Source organism: Chiloscyllium plagiosum, chromosome 17 (assembly GCF_004010195.1).
Source record: "Chiloscyllium plagiosum isolate BGI_BamShark_2017 chromosome 17, ASM401019v2, whole genome shotgun sequence".
NCBI lineage: Eukaryota > Metazoa > Chordata > Chondrichthyes > Orectolobiformes > Hemiscylliidae > Chiloscyllium > Chiloscyllium plagiosum.
Window position 1 is genome coordinate 34360758 of NC_057726.1, and position 23383 is coordinate 34384140.

At 41.4% G+C, this 23383-nt stretch overlaps 1 long non-coding RNA gene across 2 annotated transcripts in view; it reads left to right on the top strand.

The window, feature by feature from the left end:
- The window catches only part of LOC122558362, a 49891-nt gene that overhangs the window by 18761 nt on the left and 7747 nt on the right, over positions 1-23383 (top strand). Inside the window, exons 3-6 of one of the 2 annotated variants that reach the window (XR_006314107.1) lie at positions 4596-4674; positions 6274-6356; positions 9073-9111; positions 12246-12332. This is a non-coding gene — a long non-coding RNA (uncharacterized LOC122558362). The remainder of the gene's footprint in view (positions 1-4595; positions 4675-6273; positions 6357-9072; positions 9112-12245; positions 12333-23383) is intronic. The other variant, XR_006314108.1, reaches the window with a different exon arrangement.

Genomic DNA, 23383 nt, shown 5'->3' on the forward strand with positions numbered 1-23383 from the left:
AGTTCTGTGACAGTGTCATAGGGCATATTAAACTGTGGCAGCAATGTGCCTTGCTGTGGGAAATGGTATCAAGGGCAATAGACTATTGGCCTTCTAACACTGTTCCATATCCCATTTCGGGTATGACCTCTTCATGTGCAGGCTGCTCCTCAGCCACTGAGTGTTGCTGTTGGTTCTGGGCTTGCTGGTGCCACAGTGAACCACAGCAATAATGACCTGGAGATGGTTGGATCTGTTGGCAAGGTTCCAGTGAACCTGCGTAGGAAATATTGGAAACACAACACGTTTGTAGTCATAAGAGCAGTCAACACATCCCTTGAAGAATCTGACATTATGCACAAGTAAAACTCGCTTTCCCTGACAGAGAAAAAAAGCACATACTCCACCCATTGAAAGTGTGGAGATGGCCATTCTTTATTTCCACTGTACATTTGCTGTTCAAGTGAGAATGGAAGCTAATACAGGTTGCATTCAGCACAGTGAGTCACTGCTCAGCCTGGTTATCAAGGACTGCCCCACCATTCCCCTCTACCTCAAGCCTCCATGTTCTTTGGTTCCTTACATTTCCTGTTAACTACATCAGTACTCCAAATGTTCCTGCTCACCTCTTTAATTTATATCTTCATCTTTCAAAAGTACCTCTTGAGCACCAGCCCTAAGGCCATACAAACTATTGTGGAGACAGTGTAGTCTGCAGATACTGGAGATCAGAGTTGAGAGTGTGTTGCTAGAAAGGCACAGCAGGTCAGGCAGCATTCGAAGAGCAGGGAAATCGATGTTTCGGGCTGGAGCCCTTCAACAGGAATGAGGCTGGGAGCTTCGGAGGTGGAGAGATAAATGGGGGGGCTGGGGAAAAGGTAGCTGAGAGTGCAACAGGTGGGAAAGGTCATGAGGGTGGTGCCAAGCTGTAAGGTTGGAACTGGGGAAAGGGAAATGAGGAAACTGGTGAAGTCCACATTGATGCCCTGGGGTTGAAGGATCCCAAGGCGGAAGATAAGACATTCTTCCTCCAGGTGTTGGGTGGTGAGGGAGTGGCAATGGAGGCAGCCCAGGACCTGCATGTTCTTGACAGAGTGGGAGGGGGTGTTGATATGTTTGGTCACGGGGCGGTGGGGCTGATTGGTGCGGGTGTCCCGGCGATGTTCTCTAAAGCGCTCTGTGAGAAGGCGTCCAGTCTCCCCAGTGTAGAGGAGACCGCATTGGGAGAACAGCTACAATAAATGATGTGTGGAAGTGCATGTGAAACTTTGAATGATGTGGAAAGCTCCTTTGGGGCCTTGGATGGAGGTAAGGGGGGGGAGGTATGGTGCAGGTTTTGCAATTCCTGCGGTGGCAGGGGTAGGTGACAGGAGGGGATGGTGGCTTGTTAGGGGTGTGGACCTGACCAAGTAGTCGCGGAGGGAACAGTCTTTGTGGAAAGCGGATGGGGTGAGGAGGGAAATATATCTGAAGTGTAGGTGGTGGAAATGACGGCGAATGATGCGATTTATGCGGAGGTTGGTGGGGTGAAAGGTGAGGATCAGGGAGTTCTGTCCTTGTTGCAGTTGGAGGGGTGAGGTTCGAGGGCAGAGGTGCGGGACGTATATGAGATGCGTTGGAGGGCATCTTCAACCACGTGGGAGCGGAAAGTTCAGTCTTTAAAGAAGGAGGCCATCTGGTGTGTTCTGTGGTGGAACTGGTCCTCCTTGGAGCAGATGCGGCAGAGGCGGAGGAATTGGGAATACGGGATAACAGTTTTGCAGGAGGTAGGATACGAGGAGGTGTAATCCAGGTAGCTGTGGAAGTCTGTGGGTTTGTAAAAAATGTCAGTGTTGAGTCGGCCCTTGTGGATGGAGTTGGAGAGGTCTAGGAAAGGAGATGAAATTGATTAACTGTTCGACCTCCTTGTAGTTGTGTTGCACTAATCTTCCAACCCCTCCCAATCAAAGCCAGAGTAGGTGTGGCCGTCAGTGATTCACCTCTATCCCCTTCTTGCGGTAATCCATGTCCTTTTAATGCACTATTATCCCTCACCACTGTATGTTGAGTTGTTGCCATTTACAATATTGTCCTGTTTGTAGACGGTTTGTTGCCTCCAATCTCCACAGTTGACTTCTCCAGGTTCCCTACCTAAGTGGTAGCTCCTAATTACCCCACCTTGATTTTCAATAGCACAGCCCCAGGACTGATTTGCATGGGCAGCTCCGACTGATGAGTGACTGGGACACCGATTGATCTCTGTGCAGAACCCTGCCAGCCCCATGTGACCAACTAACCATGTTCATGCCCCTGGACTGAGATCTGGTGCTGTCCTTGATTGATTCTGGAAACACTGTCTGATTGACTGAAGTCCCCTCTTACTTGACTGAGGACTGGTTTTCTTAAACTTTGAGACATGGCCATTTGGTTGAAGCACATGCAGTGTGATTACTGAGTAAGCTGCTGCTGCATGTTGTATATGTGACATTGAGGTAATGTGGTGCCATCCCCAACATGTCCGGTGCTTTGATCACTGCCAATAACCATGACAAGATGTATGGCTTTGTGTCTACACTAAATGGCAAGGCATACAGAGGTACAGTGGAGCCTTTAAGTTCTGAATGAATTAACATAGAATATAGAACTGTATAGGACAGGAACAAACCCTTCAACCCATGATGGTGTGCCGAACATGATACCAAATTAAAATAATCCCTTCTGCCTGCCGTTGGTCCATATTCCTCCATTCCTTGCATATTCATTTGCTTATCTAAAAGTCTATTAAGTGCCCCTACCATATCTGCTTCCACCACCACCCCTTGCAGCGCGTTCCACACTTCTATGACTTTCTGTGTAAAAAACTTGCCCCACACATCTCTTTGGACTTTCCCTCACTCACCTTAAATGCATACCACCTCGTTTTAGACATTTCAAGTCAGAGGAAAAAGATTCTGACCGTTAACCCTATCTATGCATCTCATAATTTTATAGACTTTTATCAAGTCTCCCCTCAGCCTCCGCCACTGCAGAGAAAACAATCTGAATTTTTCTCACCTCTCGTTATAGTTCATACCCTCTAATCCAGGCAGCATCCTGGTAAACCTCTTCTGCACCCTGTTCAAACACTCCACATCCTTCCTGTAATGTGGCGACCAGAATTGATCGCCTCACTCTCAGTGTGGTCTATCCAAAGTCTTATAAAGCTGCATCATGACATCTTGATTCTTGTACTCAGTGCTCTGACCAATAAAGGCATGAATGTCAAATGCCTTCTTCACTATCCTATCTACTTACATGGCCCCTTTTGAGGAATTCTTGATTTGAACCCTGAGATCTCTCTTTATATCAATGCTGTTCAGGGTCCTGCCATTAACTGTATACTTCATATTTGATTTCCCGAAGTGCAGCACCTCACATTTACATGGATTAAACTCCAACTGCCATTTCTCCAACCATATCTACAACTGATCTATATCCTGCTGTATCCTTTGACAACATTCTGCACAACTTAAACTCCACTGATCTTTGTATCATCTGCAAACTTGCTGACCCACCCATCTACATTTTCATTCAAGTCATTTATATATGTATCACAAACAGCAGAGGTCCCAGTATGGATCATTAGTCACTGACCGCCAGTCTGAAAACCAACCTTCCATCACCACCCTCTACTTTCTATGGGAAAGCCAATTTTGAATGCATGTTGCCAAGTCACCGTGGATCCTGTGCATCTTATTCGTCTCGTTGAGCGACCTTGTTGAAAGCCTTACTAAAATCCATGTAGAGAATATCCACTGCTCTACCCTCATTGATCACCTTCATTACCTGCTCAAAAGATTAACAATTAATAAGATGTGACCTGCCCTGCACAAAGCCATGCTGACTGTCCCTAATTAAGCCATGCTTTTACAAACGCATATAATGCTATCCCTAAAAATGATCTCCAGTAGCTTCCCAACAGATGTAAGACTCACCAGTTTATAGTTTCCTGGATTATCCCTATTTCCCTTCTTGAATAAAGTTGGCAAAGCACAATAAGGTAAGACATAGCAGAGATGCAGTGAGTATCCAATTAAATGCTAAATGAGTGAGCCTTAAGAGAGGAAGCTAAGACCTGCTCTGGTCCTATTCATGAGTTGGATGATTGAGACTGCTTTCCAAGACGGAGGCCTAGAGGAGCAAACAGTAAGCTGGTCTTGCCAGAAATTGGTGCATTCTAGTTTCTCTCTGCTGCTTGGATGAATAGGAAACTGCATATAAATGAGGCAAGATTAACTATTAAAGACATGTAAATAGGTGTCTTGCTGCTTGCTAGTGACATTCTATCAAAACTTGGTTTCAGAATCTGGCTTTATTTGTTCTTAACTTTAAGAATCTAATTTTTTCGATCTTGCCGTATTTATCCAATTGACCATCTATTGCCATTTCATTCAGGAGCTGCGAAAATTCAGCGTTTTCTTTTCTCCACTTTAGACAAGTGGAGAATGTGACATATATCTGTAATTCTTTAATACACCATTGCTAGGCATTACAGCGATGAGGTCATTCTGGCGCACAGTACCGAGTAATTGCACAAAATCTCGATGTGCATACATATGGCTCAAATAATCTATATTCCGTTCTTCTGTTTGCTGCAGACCTTCCAAGATAAAAGAGAAATGGGGAGCATTGTCACCATACCTGGACAAAAGTGAATTAAACTGTGCCTTAGCTGAGGTAAATTTATGAATTTGTTTATAATTAACACAGAAAATAAAGCGACCAAATTGAAATTACGAGCGGAACATTAAGCATTTCAGATAACATTCTACAAGCAAGAATACAACTCTTTAGAGTTATGAGACCCAACAAGAAGCTGTAACCTAACCTATGGTTTCTTGTACAAGCATTGTGCAGATGATCAAAGGTAAATTATGTTTATAAGTCTCTTGACAAAAATTTCCTTTGCATACGTAGAGCATTCAACAGTCAAAGAATGAACAAGTTGGTAATCCATCTTTTTGCACATTTGCTTAGTCAATGTGGTACAATGTGGATTCTAATCTTAATCTGCCTGGTGAGACACTGGATATCCCTTCATTGGAGTTCTCACTTCTATGTCCCTGTTTACCATAATTTCTCTCCTGGCGTCAACTTGTTCCAACACACAGATCTTTGCAATTCTCTGCGTTAAAAATCCACAAGCAATTAAATTGAATTTTTGCATACTCACTGCTCTTGTAGACAACCTGATTATTTAATCATACCTGCTCTCCTCTCATCCTGAGCCATTTGCCTGGAATTTGCCATTGCCTTTCTCTTACAAGGTTAGGGTCAGATAGCAAGCTCTAAGTCTATCTGAGCCAGAATAAGAATAAAATTTAAGTTGATATGATGCTTATTCACAACTTAATCATCTTGCAAATTGAACTTTTCCATCTCCAAGCCTGAATATTCCTGGAAAGGAAAAATTAAAGTAAAATTATTATTTACAATTTTAACCTAAACTAATTACTTGGTGTTAGAACTTAGATGCTCTAATGAGATATATGATTTTAGCTTGAACTCAGTACTTTTAGTATTTTTGCTATCTTTTGGTTGAGTCCTAAACTATATATTGTATGAGGGGTACACACATTTGTACCCATAATCTTTCAAATTAGTGATTCTAAAAGCTTCCTTTTAAGTATTTAAGTTCAACACAAAACAGGAGCAAAATCCTAATCTGATTGAGCAGCATTAATAGATATTTAAGAATGTTTATTCTGGATAGGCATCTCTTGAAGGCTACATTTTTAATTCCAGAAATACCTGTTGATTTGTTGATTTGTGATATAACTATGATTTGAAGAGGAGTTGTATTAGACTCAAAATGTTAACTTTTTCTCTCTCCAGCGATGCTGCAGATTTGCAAGATTTCTGCAGGGTTCCATGTTTGAGATTTCTAGCATTTGCAGTATTTTGCCTGTAATAACTCCATTCACTATGAACCCTCCGCCCCCCCCCCGCCACTTTCTTTTATGCAAGACATTAAATGGAGCATTAATTGAATAATGATCGAACAGAATGAGCCCTAGGGGCCATGGTGTGGATATGATCTAACATCAGCTGAGAGAGAACTGAGGAGAGATCTCACTGGGGAGGCAGTATGAGTTTGTGCAGATCCATGACTGTACATACTGTTAGTCTGTAAGTAAAAGGTTACTGTTAAAATGTGCACAGAATTAATTCAGAGATAAACAGACCTCTTATTACCATGACCAGAAGATGAAACATTTATAAACATGGCATACTGGAGTTAGCAGATGTCACTTTATTTCATTCTGTCTTTCACAGCCTTCAGTGGTCCAGTATGAGTTCAAGAGTAGAATTACTGCCAGTGGAGTTGTTGAACCACACATCTCCTTCAAGATGGACAAGTAAGTAAAGAATTTTAAGTAAAGAATCATAAGCCCTCATCAGACCAATCAGATTTTATTCAATGCTGAGGAAACTTTTAGAAACAATTACTCAGGGTAGAATTAATAGTCATGTGGAAATATATGGATTGATTTAGAATGCTCAGTGTTGATATTAGGTGAAAATCATGTCTAACTAACTTAATGGAATTTTTTGGAGATGTAACAGTGCATCGATGAGAGCAAGATTGTGATGTGGTGTACATGGATTTCCAACAGGTGTTCACATAACAGACCTGTCAAGAAGGTTATAGGTTATAGATGTGGTAAAATCTGAATAGTATTTTGGCTGAGGAATAGGAAACAGAGTCCTGGTTACTGAATATTCCCTGTGTTGGAAGAATGTTTGAGCTCCCCAGGGGTCAGTAATAGAACCTTTGCTTTTCCATATATGATTTAGATGTTGGTGTTAAGGGGGCAATTTCTAAGATTGCAGATGACACAAAACAAGGGAGAAATGTTAGCTGTGAGGGGGATGGAGCAATGTGGAACTTCAAAAGACATTGACACATTGGTGGGGAGAAATACATGGTAGATGAATTACTGCGCAGGGAAGTGTGAGGTGATGTATTTTGGTACAAAGAACAGAGCAACATTATAAAATGAAAGGTACTATTCTAAAGGGTGTGTAAGAACAGAGGGACCTCTGTATATGTGCGTAAGTAATTAAACGTGGCAGGTCAGATAGAGACAGCTATTAATAAAGCTAGGTTTCATTAATAGGGGAATAGAATACAACTTATAGAAGGCACAGATTAGACCTCAGCTGGAGCACCGTGTGTAGTCTGGGCAGCACATGGTTAGGAAAGATGTGAATGCATTGGAGACATTTATAGGAATGATTCCAAGGATGAGACACTTCCGTTGTGAAGAAGTATTGGAGAGGTTGGGAGCGTTTTCCTCGTAGAGGAGAAGCTAAAGTAAATTTGATGGAAGTTTTCAAAATAATGAGGTGTCTGAACAGAGTGAATTGGGAGAAATTGTTTCCATTCTTAATGGATCAATAAGCAGAGGGCACAGATTTAAAGTATTTTACAAAAGAAGCACGTGTGAGGTGAGAAAAACCTTTTGAGAAAATAAAGGCGGATGCCTGGAGTGTGGTGAAGGCAGGTTCAATTGAGGCATTCAAGAGGGCATTAGGTGATTATTCAAATTAAAATAATTGCAGGGTTAGTAGGGTAAAGGTAGGAGATTGCACTAATTGAAAATGCTACAGAGCTGGTGTAGACATGGTGGGCTGAATGGTCACCTTTTACACACTAATAATTCTGTGATTCTGTCTTTCCCCTCCCTTCAGTCTCCAGTTCTTTTATATCTTCCTCCCCACACTTCCCTGGCTTCTGGTTTTACTGTGGTCCATCCAGCTCCCAATAATTAACAATTTTCAAATCATTCTGTCCATTATCTAAATCTACTCTACTTTCTTTATTCAATCAAGTTTTTTGACCTTCAGCATTGCAGTCCTCCTTTTTGCTTTGTATTTGATTATTTCTCACCATCCAATCTGATCTGTATCACTCTGTCAAGGCAGTTTTGTCAAGTGTTTCTAATTCACTGCCATATGTAATATTATGATGAATAAGTGCTTATTTCATGAACCTCAAAAAAGTATTTTACATTCTGGTTGAGGATCTGTGTTGTGCAGAATACAGCAGTTTGCTACAGGATTGCGGCAATAGCACGGAGTTCTTCATTAGTTCCATCACTGATTTGTATAAGAACTATTGAGTTGCAGGCCCCACCAAATACACTGGTTATTGCATGTATGATTTAATAGTTGGTATGATACTAATTCAAGCTGAATCTGAGCATAAAAACACCATTACAACTAAGATTGATGAAGTATTTATATGCAATGAGCTATATTTTAATTATAGCCTAAAGCTCTTGAAGCTCATGAGATCATTATTTTAATAAATTAGTGGAAAATCCAAATTTTAATTCCTGTGCAATTTACTTTTGAGTTTGGAGGTTTGTGAATATGTAGGTTGACCCAGCATTAGTACAAATCAGGAACAAAAACTGAAGTTGCTGGAAAATCTCATCACGTCTAGCAGCATCTGTGAAAAGAAATCAAAGTTAACGTTTTGGGTCCAGTGACTCTCAGAACCTTCCTGTGAGGAATGGTCACCAGAATCAAAATGCTAACTTTAATTTATTTTCACAGATGCTGCCAGATATGCTGGCTTTTCCAGCAACTTCTGTTTTTGTTTCTGATTTAAGCATGCACAGTTCTTTCAGTTTTTATTTAATGCAAGTCAGTTCAAGTCAATAATTTTGACTCCATTTATGTATCTTTATAAAGGTATGCCCAAATCCCTACGTTGTTCCTTTATTTCAAGGACCTCCCTGCTTCTCCATCCTTTCAATGAACAGGAATATTAATGAGCATCCACACTGAGATTTGAGACTGTGAACATTCTTCCCTTGTATGTTACACAAATATATTTTACACATGAAACAATTGCTAAAGTTTCCTATATTCAGATTAATATGAGGGAGAATAGAAGATGATGATGATGATGATGATGGGGATAGATGAAATGAGATGGGAGGAGGTTCATGTGGAATATAAATTTCAGGATTGACAAATTGAGCTTTATTGTTGTGTGGTCTGTTCTGTTTTACCGAGTCATTGCAATTCAGTATGAATTGACTTCTCTCTTCTATGCAACAGCATGTCACCTGACCTTCTGACTAAGCAACTGGAAAACTGGTAAGGAAAAGAATGTTATTACATTAAACAAATGATTTTTCGAAGCATATTTATGTTTAAGATTAACTAAATGTTAAGTACTCCCATGTCTAAGTCAGAAAGATGTTATGTTAGCCACCTTGGGACAAAACTTATACTTCTCAGCAATCAATTTTTAAAAAAATTATTAATTAAAGAGATCAGGGCATCACTGGCTAGGCCAGCATTTATTGCCCATACTAATTCCCCAGAGGGCAAACACATTGCTGTGGGACTGGAATCACATGTAGGCCAAACCAGGTAAGGATGGCAGTTTCTTATCCTAAAGGACATTAGTGAACCAGAAGGGTTTTTCCAACAATTCGAGATTTTTATTGAATTCAAATTCCACCAGCTGCTGTAACCGTATTTGAAATCGGGTCCTCTGGATTAACAGTCCAGCAATAATACCACTGGGCCATCACCTCCCCTGCAGCACCAATATAAGTCATGATCACTGTTGGTGCTACATCCATCCACCAGCAATGTCTGTCAGTGCATCTAGATTCAAAGTAGGTGAGGGAGTAGGGAGTTGAGTAATAGCTGGGGCAGGCCCTGACAAGGGAGAAAAGGAGGGAGTGGTGTGAATGGAGCTTGCTGCTCAAGAACTGGCCTCATAAAGGGCCTCAGTTGGCTGACAGGTAGGTAGGCAGGCAGGCAGAGGCCACCTGCTACCTTCCCTAGTGTGTGTAAAACAGTGGCAGGGCTGGTGGGCAGGGGGCATGTTGCTTACAGCATTTTACCTACCCCTCATTACTGGGGAGATGAGGGAGGAGTGAATGTGGGGTTTGGTGGGTGGAGCAGGTGTGGTTTGTAACCAAAAACCAGTCCATAGAATAAGCTATAATCGGTAGATTAAAGGAGCTTAATGATCTACTTCTCTATGTCTCCATGTCCTGAAAAACACATTGACTTATTCGTTATTGTGACAAAGCTGCTCATTTAACAAAGTTATGCTATCCTTGGCATTTTTTCAGAGGTCATAAATGACACAGACTCCAAAAAGTTGGGGTTGACAGGCTTTAGGGCCAGTTTGATAATAGTTAATAGATACTGCCTCAGGCAGAATGCTTTCAAGTTTAAAAATACATTTGTACAATGAAAGGGGAGTGATCAGTTTTCCCAGCTTGGCTTTTCTCTGGTTTGGTTTGGCTTTTAGCAGTAATGTGGAAAAAGCTGCTGAACCCAAAGAAGCAGGTCCAGGCTGGCACTCTCTCTCTCTCTGACTTTTCTCCTGTAAGATCCTGTTTTTGATTTTACATTTTGTGCCATGGCTGTTTATGGGGATTGTTGCAAGTATTTGGAACAGCATCATTAAATTGGGATGATCTGTTGGGTTTTCAGAGAGGTTATTCAGTGTTTGGTTTTCTGTTGTTTATATTTCATTCAGTCATCTTGTAAATAAATTCTGTTAAGTCGTTTGACCAGTGGCATTTCTCCTGGAATATCCGTGTTACACCTGCTTAAAACAACCAGCAAAGTTAAGGTCTGGGCTACCTTCTTGAAATATTTTGAGCAGTTTAGCCTGGTCTATAACACTATGTAGTATGTGCTAATGTGTGACCCAAAACACTCACTTTATATCAGATTATCCAAATTTTCCCAGAGACCAGCCACTCCAGTGCTATAGAAATGAAGAAATGCAGCTGAAAAAGCCTTAACTGTACACTGGGTGCATCTTTGCTATTGCATGCTGAAGAGTAAATGCTGTTTCTTTTTGTTCCTTGGACATGCCTCTAATCTTGCTGTCTCTCTAACTGATATCACCAGGTGTAGTTTTGAAGAAAATTGAACTGTGATTCAGTTGGTTGATCTGGGTACTTGTTTTTTTTTAATTGATATTTTTCTTATCTGTCTGCATGTTACCAAATTACTGTGGTTATAAAAGTTATATTTGAGCAAATCAAAAATGTAATAGATTGAATGTTTATGCTCTAACAAACCTAATCTGCATGGCTTTAAATTGTATAGATTGCAGTATATTTAAGCAGAAGGAATGACTGGTTATTGTCTTTGGGCCTGTATTTTTCATTATTTTTGTATCAACCTTCTTAATTAATGCAATGCTAACAAACTGCAACACTATTAATATGGCAGGAGGCAGTGTCTTTTGTTTGTGTCGGAGAACTTACCCAATTGAACAGAGATCACACAAGCATGATTTGAGTGAAATTGACAAACTGATTATTACAAGTGATATTGCTGGAATAGAAATTGACGAGGCTGACAGAGAACTGACATTCTGTACAGGTAGACCAAGGGTTCTCTTCCTCGAGCAGTGGCACAGCCAGTTTTTATAGTGATACAGTAATGTGGTGTGAATTACAGAACAATCAAGAGTAAAACACAATCAATGGGAGGATAATCAGCCGTCTGAGAGCAGCAATCAGTCCATGATTGAGTCAGGAGACTCCGATCCTGTGTGAGAGTAAGTGCTAATGTCTCTCATCCTGGCATCAATGGGTTTCCAATGAGGTTAGTCCGCAAGCGGGTTGGTGTCTTTCGGTCTGAGCACCCTTTGCAGAGTTCCCATATGTGTAAGGAGTGAGGCTGCCGTTAGGGCTTCCGGTGCGGTTGTTCTTACTGAGGGCTAGGAAGTCTATTGTCAAGCTGTCTTGGGAAGTGTATTCCTCAGTCTGAAAGTGGCTTGAGTCATCTCCTGTTTGCTGCCTAGTGTCTTAGCTAGCCTGTTTGGTCAAGGCTGAGGCACTCTGGGTAGTTTCTGTTGTGGCTTAGGTAGACATGGTTCCTTATGTTATTTGTGGCCCATGCTGTGAGTGGAGAGGGTAGCAGATTTTCTCCCGTAGTTTGATTGCTTATACTTGATACTGAAACTAAGTACCACAGATTTACTTACACAACCAAAGAAATCTTTTTAGTTACTATTAAGACCTTGGGAATTTAGTTCCAAACTTGTATTTGTTGTTACATACTTACAAATGCACGAGTGTACTTATCATTAGAATTTGAGGAATATTTGTTCATAAACCACCATGTTGCAATGTAAGCTATTGTGACAATCATATTTTTCTAAATTAGTACAAGAATATTAATTCAATACTACCTTTAAAATTTCAAATTGGTGACATTTTAAAATAATTTCTCTTGAGGAACAGGAAATTATCTGCATCACACAAAATGGGAAAATTCCATTCTGATAGGCGAGTCAACATTCCATCTGGAGCTAAACGAACAGAGCAAAGGTAATATAGTATTCTTTATTAAGCAACTAAGTAGTTTGTTTTGAATAGGACTCAATCTTCAAGTTGCAAAATATTACTGTATTATACATCCTCTTGCAACACCATGAAGCCAAGATCTAAATTATTATACTGTATTTTATTAACTGATTTCAGGAAGGGATTATTTTCTACATAAACATGTTCATGCATTCATACTGACGGAAAGTAGAATAGATATAACACTTGAAACCAAAAACAAAAATGATGGAAAAGCAATGGCCCAAAAATTCAGAGCGTTTCTTCAGCATAGTCCCAGCCAAAATAAAAACAGTAGTCATTTCCCATCTCAGTATACCCCTCCATAATGTCTGGCGACATTTGAACGAAGTCCCTGTGATCCACAAAAATATTTTGGACATAGCTTTATCTTTTTAATCATGACAATACCATTCAATTCCTACAGTGTCACTCTTCATGGGATTGTCCCCTATTTTTACCATTTGTCTAGCATTTCCGAACATTTCTTCTCCCTCATATTTCCAGTGCAACTTGGAATCCCATCTTCTCTTTGCCATTGGCCACCAGGGTGAAAAGGAATGGAATTGCAAGTGACCTGTGAGATGCCTGCCTGGACATGTTGAAGGTACCTTCACTCTCCCTACTCCCACAACTTAATCCCCACTCCCATGTTTCTCTCTATTTACATTTACATTTTCTTTGTTCACTTCTATACCTGTAACAGTTATTAGTTTACTCAATTATTCCCTCATGTCCATTTCTGGGAATATGTTTATTCGCCCCAGTTCTGACATTTTTATTTGCATAATATTGCCCCTACCTTTGCTCTCTGAGATCTAAGGAGCAGAGGTTTGAGTATAGCTGTCATTCAATTCATTTAGCTATCCATCACCAGAACTAGGCTACATCAATTTCATTGAGAATTCTACCAAAACTAGCCCCCAATTCCAGCATTATCCCAGTGAGCAAAGATAACCTTTACTAAACGCATTGATCCTTAAGTTTTTGTTTGGTATGGTATCAAAGAAAATGGATCAAAATGTGTGCAGTTGGAATTGAAAGACTGATCAGCTTTGATTTGACTGGTGGAACAGGCTTCAGAGAGTAAGTAGGCTATTTCTGGCTCTACATTTTCAATGATTAACAGACTCTATGAAACCCTCTTTCCTTTCCTGACACCTTCACTTCCAACAACACATGTCAAAATGTGTGGACTTTAGTATCACGAAATTTAGGACTATTCCATTCAACTGCTTCTGCTGCTTTCCCCTTCCCTACAACCCACACCTCTTCCTAGTTCCTGTTCCATTTCCTCTAATTCCATTCAATAGGATCATAGCTGATCTCACTTCAGCCTCCACTCCACTCTCCTGCCCGCATACCATAACCCTTCAACCAGTTACTAATTAAAAATCTGTCTACCTCCTCCTCAAACTTACTCACTGTCCCAGCATTCACCATATTCTGGGGTATTGAATTCCACAGATTTACGACTGTTTGAGAGAAGTAACTTTTCCTCGTATCTGCTTTAAATCTGCTACCCCTTATTCTAAAACTATGACCTCTCATTCTAGATTGCCCTACAGGACAAAATACCTTCTATAATGTCTATGTTGTCAATCCCTTTTAGCATCTTATATACTCCGTTAGATGCCCCGTAGAGGTTTTGTTCCTGTCTGAAGGCAAAATTGAGGCTTCCTGCCTTCTGCAGATGAGTGGAGGCTTCTTGTTTTCTTTCTAATGAAATGAACAATTTTCTGCCTTTCATGGCTAAATAGACAATTTTCATGCTTTTCAGTGACTTTTCTAAACATTGCTTTGTGTCTGCAGCCTTAAGAAATTTTGGTCTCCAGTACCATGATTTACATTATGAATAGAACAAAGAATGGTACAGCACAGTATAGGCCCTTTGGCCCTCGATGTTGTGCCGGCCTTTTATCCTACTCTAAGATCGGACTAACCTACATAACCTTATTTGTACTATCTTCTATGTACCGATCCAAGAGTCACTTAAATGCCCCTAATGTATCTGACTCTACTACCACTGCTGGAAGTACATTCAATACACCCACCCTTCTCTTTGTAAAGAACCGACCTCTGACATCTCCCTTAAACCTTCCTCCAATTACCTTAAAATTATGCCCCCTCATGACATTTCTGCCCTGAGAAAAAGTCTCTAGCTATTCACTCTACCTATGCCTCTCATTATCTTGTACACCTCTATCAAGTCACCTCTCATCCTTCTTTGGTCCAGGCAGCATCCTGGTAAATCTCTTCTGCACCCTCTCTAAAGTTTTCACATCATTTTAATAATGAGATGACCAGAACTGAACACAATATTCCAAGTATGGTCTAACCAGGGCTCTGTGAAGTTGCAGCATAACCTCGTGGCTCGTAAACTCAATGCCCCTGCAAATGAAAGCCAACACACCATACACCTGTTTAACAATTGTATCAAATTGGGTGGCAACTTTGAGGGATCTATGGCCATGGACCCCAAGATTCCTTAGTTCCTCCACATTGCCAAGAATCCTGTCTTTAACCCTGTATTCGGCATTCAAATTCAACCTTCTAAAGTGAATCACTTCACATTTTTCTGGGTTGAACTCCATCTGCCACTTATCCATGTAGTTCTGCATCCTGTCAATGTCCAATTGCAACCTACAACAGCCCTCCACAGAATCCACAACACCACCAATCTTGGTGTTATTGGCAAGCTTGATAACCCACCTTATCCAAGTAATTTATAAAGATCACAAAGAGCAAGAGGTCCCAGAACCGATCCCTGTGGAATACTATTGGTCACCGAGCTCCAGGCTAAATACTTTCCATCTCCCACCACCCTCTACCTACTTTGGGCCAGCCAATTCTGTATTCAGACAGCCGGATTTCCCTGTATCCCATGCCTCCTTACTTTCTGAATAAGCCTACCAAACGGAACCTCATCAAATGCCTTACTAGAATCAAATACACCACACCCACTGTGTTTGCCACATTCTCAAAGAATTCAGTAAGGTTTTTGAGGGTTGAACTCCCCTTCACAAACCATGTTAACTATCTCTAATCAAACTAAGATTTTCTAAGTAACCTTTCATTTTTAGCATCACTTCAAAAGTCTTTAAACTATTTTCTTTTGTTCGACTCTGCTTTAAGTTGTCCATTCTGTTGTTTTAATTCTGCTTTGCGACATTCGTGTCTACTGTGACTTTGATATAAATTACTTCTGTGTACTACTACTTACTGTAGCCATGTCGCATGCTAGCTGGCAGCAGTGCTCATTGTGTATTGAAAGTCATTTTTTTTTAACTTGGAGCCTCCTTGGCCTGTGTTTTGCTTGTTGATTTGAAGTTCTTCCCCTTGCCCGCATGGATTTTTAACTTCATTCATGCATTTCTGATAACTTTGTTTCTCAGCCAAACTCTAACTAAGAGTGCATCTACAGATTCTCACTGTAAACTGATTAGATTAGATTACTTTACAGTGTGGAAACAGGCCCTTCGGCCCAACAAGTCCACACCGACCCACCGACGCGCAAACCATCCTACATTTACCCCTTATCTAACACTACGGACAATTTAGCATGGCCAATTCACCTGACCTGCACATCTTTGGACTGTGGGAGGAAACCGGAGCACCCGGAGGAAACCCACGCAGACACGGGGAGAATGTGCAAACTCCAAACAGTCAGTCGCCTGAGGCGGGAATTGAACCCGGGTCTCTGGCGCTGTGAGGCAGCAGTGCTAACCACTGTGCCACCGTGCCGCCCACCAGCTGTTTCTAGTTCACACTGCTTCTTTTCTGTGCTTGTCTCAAAATGTCTGTGGATTGGCAGAAGCAAAAATGCCCTTTAGTAGAGTGATATCCTCTTCTTGTTGGATGTGGGAGTTTAGGGAGAGTTGACATTTTACTGAGGATTATATATACAATAAATGCTGTTGGTTGCGAATGGATCGGTTGGAGAAACAGTTAGAGGCAATGAGGAATTTACAAGAGTAGGGGGATGTGATGGATGGCAGTTATAGAAAAGAAGAAACGTTGCAGATACAGTTACATAGATAGGTTAACTCCAGGAAAGGGAAGAGAGGTAGGCAGGTAGTGCAGGAGTCCTCTGTGGCTATCCCCACTTCAAACAAGTATGCTGTTCTGGAAAATGTAGGGGGTGATGCATTCTCAGAGGAATGTAGCACGAACAGCCAAGTTTCTGGTACCAAGACTGCCTCTAATGCAATGAGGGATATGTCAGGTTCCAAGAGATCAATAGTGTTAGGGGACTGTCTAGTCTGAGGCACAGACAGATGTTTCTGTGGCTAGCAGCGAAAAATCAGAATGGTGTGTTGCCTCCCTGGTGCCAGGAACAAGGATGTCTCAGAGAGGGTGCAGAATGTTCTCAAGGGGGAGAGGGACCAGCAGGAAGTCATTGTCCACATTGGAACCAATGACATAGGAAGGGAACAAATGATATTCTGAAGGGAGAATATAGAGAATTATGCAGGAATTTAAAAAAGGAGATCCTCAAGAGTAGTAATATCTAGATTACTCCCGGTGCTACGAGCTAGTGAGGGTAGGAATTGGAGGATAGAGCAGATGAATGCATAGCTGAGGAACTGGTGTATGGATGAAGTGTTCACATTTTAGGTACAGTTGAGAAAAGAAGCAAGTCAAACAGTCAGGGCAGGCAGGGGCAAAGCAGAGAACAAGGTAGGACTAAATAAATTAAACTGCATTTATTTCAAAGCAAGAGGCCTAACAGGGAAGACAGATGAACTCAGGGCATGGTTAGAAACATAGGACTGGCTATCATAGCAGTTACAGAAATGTGGCTTAGGGATGGACAGGACTGGCAGCATAATATTCCAGGATATAAATTGCTACAGGAAGGACAGAAAGGGAGGCAAGAGAGGAGGGGGAGTGGCATTTTTGTAAGGGATAGCAATACAGCTGTACTGAGGGAGGATATTCTCAGAAATACATCCAGGGAAGTTATTTGGGTTGAACTGATAAATAAGAAAGGAATGGTCACCTTATTGGGCTTGTATTATAGACCCCCTAATAGTCAGAGGGAAATTGAGAAACAGATTTGTAAGGAAATCTCAGTTATCTGTAAGAGTAATAGGGTAGTTATGGTCAGGGATTTTAACTTTCCAAACATAGACTGGGACTGCCATAGTGTTAAGGATTTAGATGGAGAGGAACTTGTTAAGTGTGTACAAGAAAATTTTCTGATTCAATATGTGATGTGCCTACGAGAAAAGGTGCAAAACTTGACCTACTCTTGGGAAATAAGACAGGGCAGGGGACTGAGGTGTCAGTGGGGGGGCACTTTGGGGCCAGCAACCATAATTCTATTAGATTTAAAATAGTGATGGAAAAGGATAGACCAGATCTAAATTGAAGGAAGGCTAATTTTGACAGTATTAGGCAAGAACTTTCAAAAGCTGATTGAGGGCAGATGTTCACAGGAAAATGGGAAGCCTTCAGAAATGAGATAACAAGAATCCAGAGGCAGTAATTCCTGTTAGGGTGAAAGGAAAGGCTGGTAGATGTAGGAAATGCTGGATGACTAGAGAAATTGAGGGTTTGGTTAAGAAAAAGAAGGAAGCATATGTCAGTTATAGACAAGATAGTTTGATTGAGTCCTTAGATGAGTATAAAGGCAGTAGGGGTATACTTAATAGGGAAATCAGGATGGCAAACAGGGGACAAGAGATAGCTTCGGCAAATAGAGTTAAGGAGAATTCAAAGGGTTTTAACAAATACATTAAGGACAGAAGGGTAAGTAGGGAGAGAATAGGGCCCCTAAAAAATCAGCAATCAACCTTTGTGTGAAGCTACAGTAGATGGGGGAGATACTAAACGAGTATTTTGCATCGGTGTTTACTGTGGAAAAGGACATGGAAGGTATAGAATGTAGGGAAAGAGATGGTGACATCTTGAAAAATGTCCATATTACAGAGGAGGAAGTGCTGGATGTCTTGAAACACATAAAAGTCGATAAATCCCCAGGACGTGATCAGGTGTACCCTAGAATTTTGCAGAAAGCTAAGGAAGTAATTCCAGGGCCCCTTGCTGAGATATTTGTACTATTGATAGTCACAGGTGAGGTGCCAGATGACTGGAGGTTGACTGACCGTTTAAGAAGGGTGGTAAGGACAAGCCAGAGAAGTATAGACTGGTGAGCCTGACGTCGGTGGTGGGAGAGAATCCTGAAGGATAGGATGCACATGTATTTGGAAAAGCAAAGACTGATTAGGGATAGTCAACATGGCTTTGTGCATGGGAAATCATGTGCCTCACAAACTTGAGTTTTTTGGTGAAGTAACAAAGAGGATTGATGAGGGCAGAGCGGTAGACGTGATCCGTATGGACTTCAGTTAGGCATTCAACAAGGTTCCCCATGGAAGACTGCTTAGCAAAGTTAGATCTCATGGAATACACCGAGAACTAGCCATTTGGATACAGAACTGGTTCCAAGGTGGGAGACAGAGGGTGGAGGTGGAAGGTTGTTTTTCAGACTGGAGGCCTGTGACCAGTAGAGTACCACAAGGATTGGTGCTGGGTCATTACTTTTCGTCATTTATATAAATGATTTGGATGTGAGCATAAGAGGTATAGTTAGTAAGTTTGCAGAGGACACCAAAATTGGAGGTGTAGTGGACAGTGAAGAAGGTTACCTCAGATTACAACAGGATCTTGATCAAATGGACCAATGGCCCAAGAAGTGGCAGATGGACCCCAGGAGACTTATCTGCAGAGGCGAGCCAGATCTCGGAGTTTGTAAAGCTCCGAGAGAAGATCAACGCGTCGATTGAAGAGACCCAGTCCAGGTGGGAGTCGAGGTCGTCAGAAAAATATTCTGTTGCTGGGCCTTCCCAAACCGGAGAAGGAAGGCCAGTTTGTTGAGTTTTTGGAGCAATGGTTCCCACAACTACTGAAGCTGGAGTTCGAATTAGGCCGAGTGCGGGTTGAGTAGGCCTACTGGGTTGCTGTACGCAGGCCCGGGTCGGACCAATGCCTCCGCCCAGTCCTAGTGCGACTCTAGAACAAGAGGGAAAAACAAATATTGCTGGAGGCTTCCAGAGTTTTGAGGAAGGGATCCCCAAGCCATGGTATACAAAGGATCCAAAATAATGCTGTTCCAGGACTTTTCTCCGGTTGTGGTACGCAAGAGGAAGGCATTTGATGAGGTAAACAAGCGTGTGAGGGATTTAAATATTCAATATTCCATGCGATACCCGGCAACACTGCGCTTCAGTCATGGAGGGTCTGTGCATAACTTCAGATCACTGGAAAAAGTAAAAGAATGTTTGGATGCTCTCAAATGTACTGATGGACTTGAACTACATGGATAATGACTTTATTTTACCCCCTTTTGTTTTTATCCTCCTCTTTTCCATGGTTCCCTGGAGAGGTTTGTTCTCTATTTTAACTCTTATCTTAATACGCTTGGTTTATTCGATTGTTGAGAGATGTTTCTGGGTCTTTTTTTCCTTAATATTTGTTGGGATTGTAATTTTATATATTCTATTTTATGTTGTTGCCTTGTTAAGAGTTCCTAGGTAATACTATGGAGAGGGTGGGTTGGTTGCTCACTTCCAACTCTTGTGTTATAAGATATTGGCATTTGTTTATTTTACTTTGTAATGTCTGGACCGAGGGCATGGCTCTAGCTGGAAGGTGTTATGGTGGGATTACTGTAAGGTAGGAGTGCCTCCTATGGACAAAGGGGAAAGTCTCCTTTGAATTATATCTTATGTTTTTTTTCAGTGTAGTTCTTAGTTGTTTCGATTTAGTTGTTATAAAGGTTGTATTTTTAAATTCATGTGAATTGTTTATGGTCTCTACTCAATGCTTCTTGAGTGGGGTTCTTCCTCCTGGGGGGTCTTGGACTTTCTTGAAACATCATGGCTAGTCATTCGTTTAAATGGTGCACTTGGAATATCAAGGGGAGCCACTCGCCAATTAAAAGGAAAAAGATATTGTCAAGTCTTAAAAAAGAGGGTTGATGTAGCCCTTTTACAGGAGACACATCTACTTGATAAGGAGCATTCGAAGCTACAGCAGGGAGGATTTTGTCAGGTGTTCTTTTCATCTTTTAGCTCAAAACGTAGGGGTCATTCTTATCCGGAAGAATCTTCCCTTTCAAATGTTAAGCCAGATAAAAGATGAGTCCAGACAGTATATATTACTTAAAGCGCTAATAGATGGAGAGGAGTACGGGATTTTGAATGTACATTGCCCCCCCCCCGGCACATCCTTTTAAATTTGTAACAGGTGCGCTCTCCAAGTTGATAGCTCTCGGGTGTGTCATATAATTATAGGGGGAGGTTTTAATTGTATTATCAATCCCGAGGTGGATAGAATACCTAGGAGCTCTGTGGGTATATCTCAGAGATCTAGGCAGTTGGCTGATCTGAATAAGGAGTTGAGACTGGCAGATGTGTGGAGATGGCTTCTCCCTGACGGTAGAGATTTTACTTTTTACTCTAACCCATACAAGTGTCATACCAGAATCAATATGTTTTTTGTCCCCTCGACCTTCCTGAATTCAATATTGTCTTGTAAAATTGGGAATATATCTACTTCCGACCACACAGCAGTGTATATGAAGGTCAAGACTAGTGATGACAAAATGAGTTCCCGACATTGGCGTATGGACCCTTTCCTATTGAAGGATAGTAAGTTCATAGATATTTCTTGCAGGAATTTAAAATTTTCTGGGGTATGAATTTAAATATGGCCAGCAACCCATCGATGATGTGGGAGACTGCTAAGGCATATGCGCGCGGCTTAGTTATCTCATATTCTGCGACCCGGAAAAGGCAAAAGGGAGAACAACAGCATCTGCTTGAGGCTCGGCCGAAGGCAGCTGAGTCAGTGTATGTTGATAAGCCATCCATTACTAAATTACAGCGGAATACAGCCCTCAGGGCTACTTTGAATACCGCACTTACTCAAACAGCAAAGAAAGAGATACTGTTTGCGAAGCAGAGATTATTTGAGCACGGCAATAAGCTGGGCAGGTATCTGGCATACCTTGCCAGAAAGAAAAAGGCTGCCCAATCCATTATGTCTATTAGAGAGAGTGAGTGCTGGTACCCTGACTTGTGATCCTAAAAAGATCAATGCAGCTTTTAGAAAGTTCTACTTCGAACTGTATAAGTCAGAGGGCTGTGAGGATAGATTGAGGAAGATGGAGTCTATTTTTAAAAATCTGGCCCTCTCGGGCTTAACCTCGGAGCAGGTGTCGCTTTTGAATGCCACCCCCCCCAGACATTCAGGAAGTCCAGGAGGCAGTGAGGCAGCTCCAGATTGGTAAAGCGCCCGGACCAGACGGCTTCCAGGCTGAGTTCTATGAAGAATTTATAGACGAATTGGCCGGACCACTTATAGATATGTATAACTATTCATATAGTCAAGGTAGCCTCCCGCCCACCCTGAAAGAAGCAAATATCTCTCTCATTCTTAAGAAAGGAAACACCCTGGATGAGTGTACTTTGTACAGACCTATATCCTTATTGAATGTGGATTTTAAAATCCTCTCAAAAATGTTGGCATTAAGACTGGAGAGAGTTCTGCCATTCATTATAAAATAGGATCACACGGAGTTTATCAAAGGTTGCAGATCTCCTGATAACATTAGAAAAGTGTTAAACATAGTACAAGCCTGCCAGCAGGCAGTGATAACAGGATTAATCATCTCCCTAGATGCAGAGATGACATTCGATTGTGTAGAATGCCATATCATTTTTATACTATGGAACGGTTTGGTATTGGAGAGGTCTTTACCAAATGGGTCGCAGTATTATATGACGACCCTAAAGCAGCGGTGATTACCAACGGCATAAGATCGTATAGCTTTAGTGTTGGCAGAGGTTGTCGTCAAAGATGCCCTCTCTCACCACTACTATTTACGCTAATGATTGAGCCTCTGGCGAAAGCTATCCGAACTGACCCTAATATAACGGCCTCGGAGGTAGAATCGGGTAAGCATAAAATCATTCTTTATGCGGACGACAAACTTCTTAAATGACCCATCAACATCTGTGCCCCACTTAATTCAAGTGGTTAACTTATTTGGTATGTTCTCAGGTTACAAAATTAACTTTACAAACTCAGAGGCCATGCATATCCAATTTCCTGGCTGGATCCTGTTTCCCCTTTCAGTGGTCACTGGGAGGTTTCCTCTATTTAGGTATTTTTATTACTCTGGTATTTGGTCAGCTATACAAAGCTAATTATACGCATTTATTAGAGCAAATAAGGCAGGACCTCCAACGCTGGGAAGATCTCCCGATATTCCAGCTGGGACGAATAGCTTTAGTCAAGATGAATATTCTACTTTGCCTTCTATACCCCATGAGAATGCTTCCTTTGATGTTGCCGAGACAGGCACTGTGTAATCTTTATGGCTGGCTTTGTTCCTTTATCTGGAATTATAGACGGCCCCTTGTTAAAGTAAAGGCCCCAAAGTAAAGGGAGAATTAGATTTTCCGGATTTCGGGAGGTACCAACTGAGTTCCCTTTTATCATATGTGGCTGATTGGGTCTCTTTTGACCCACAATCAACTTAGCTGGATGTTGAGGCTTCCCAATCAAAATGTCCCCTCATAAATCTATTATTTATGGATAAGATGAGAGTTATTAAGGATCATTGTAAAAACCAAATTGTACTGAACACAATCAAAGCTTGGAGGATGATGCGACAGGAAGAGGGTAATTCACAGAAACCCTCTCCTTCTACTCCTATAGTGGGAATGTTGGGATTTCAGCCAGGCTTGACTGACATTGGATTTAAAATTTAGGACTCCAGAGGTATCTCCTGTTTGGGAGATCTGTTCAATGGGGAGGTCATGATGTCCTTCGAACAGTTGCATCAGAGGTTCGCGTTGCCTAACAAGGACCTTTTTTGATATTTTCAACTACGAGATTTCATACAAAAAAAAACACATTAATGACTAATCTGTACAAGTCAGATATGGAAAGGAGAGTGCTTCGGCCAATGGGTGCACCCTCGGTCAGTATTCTCTACCACTCGCTCGGTAATAAGGTATCGA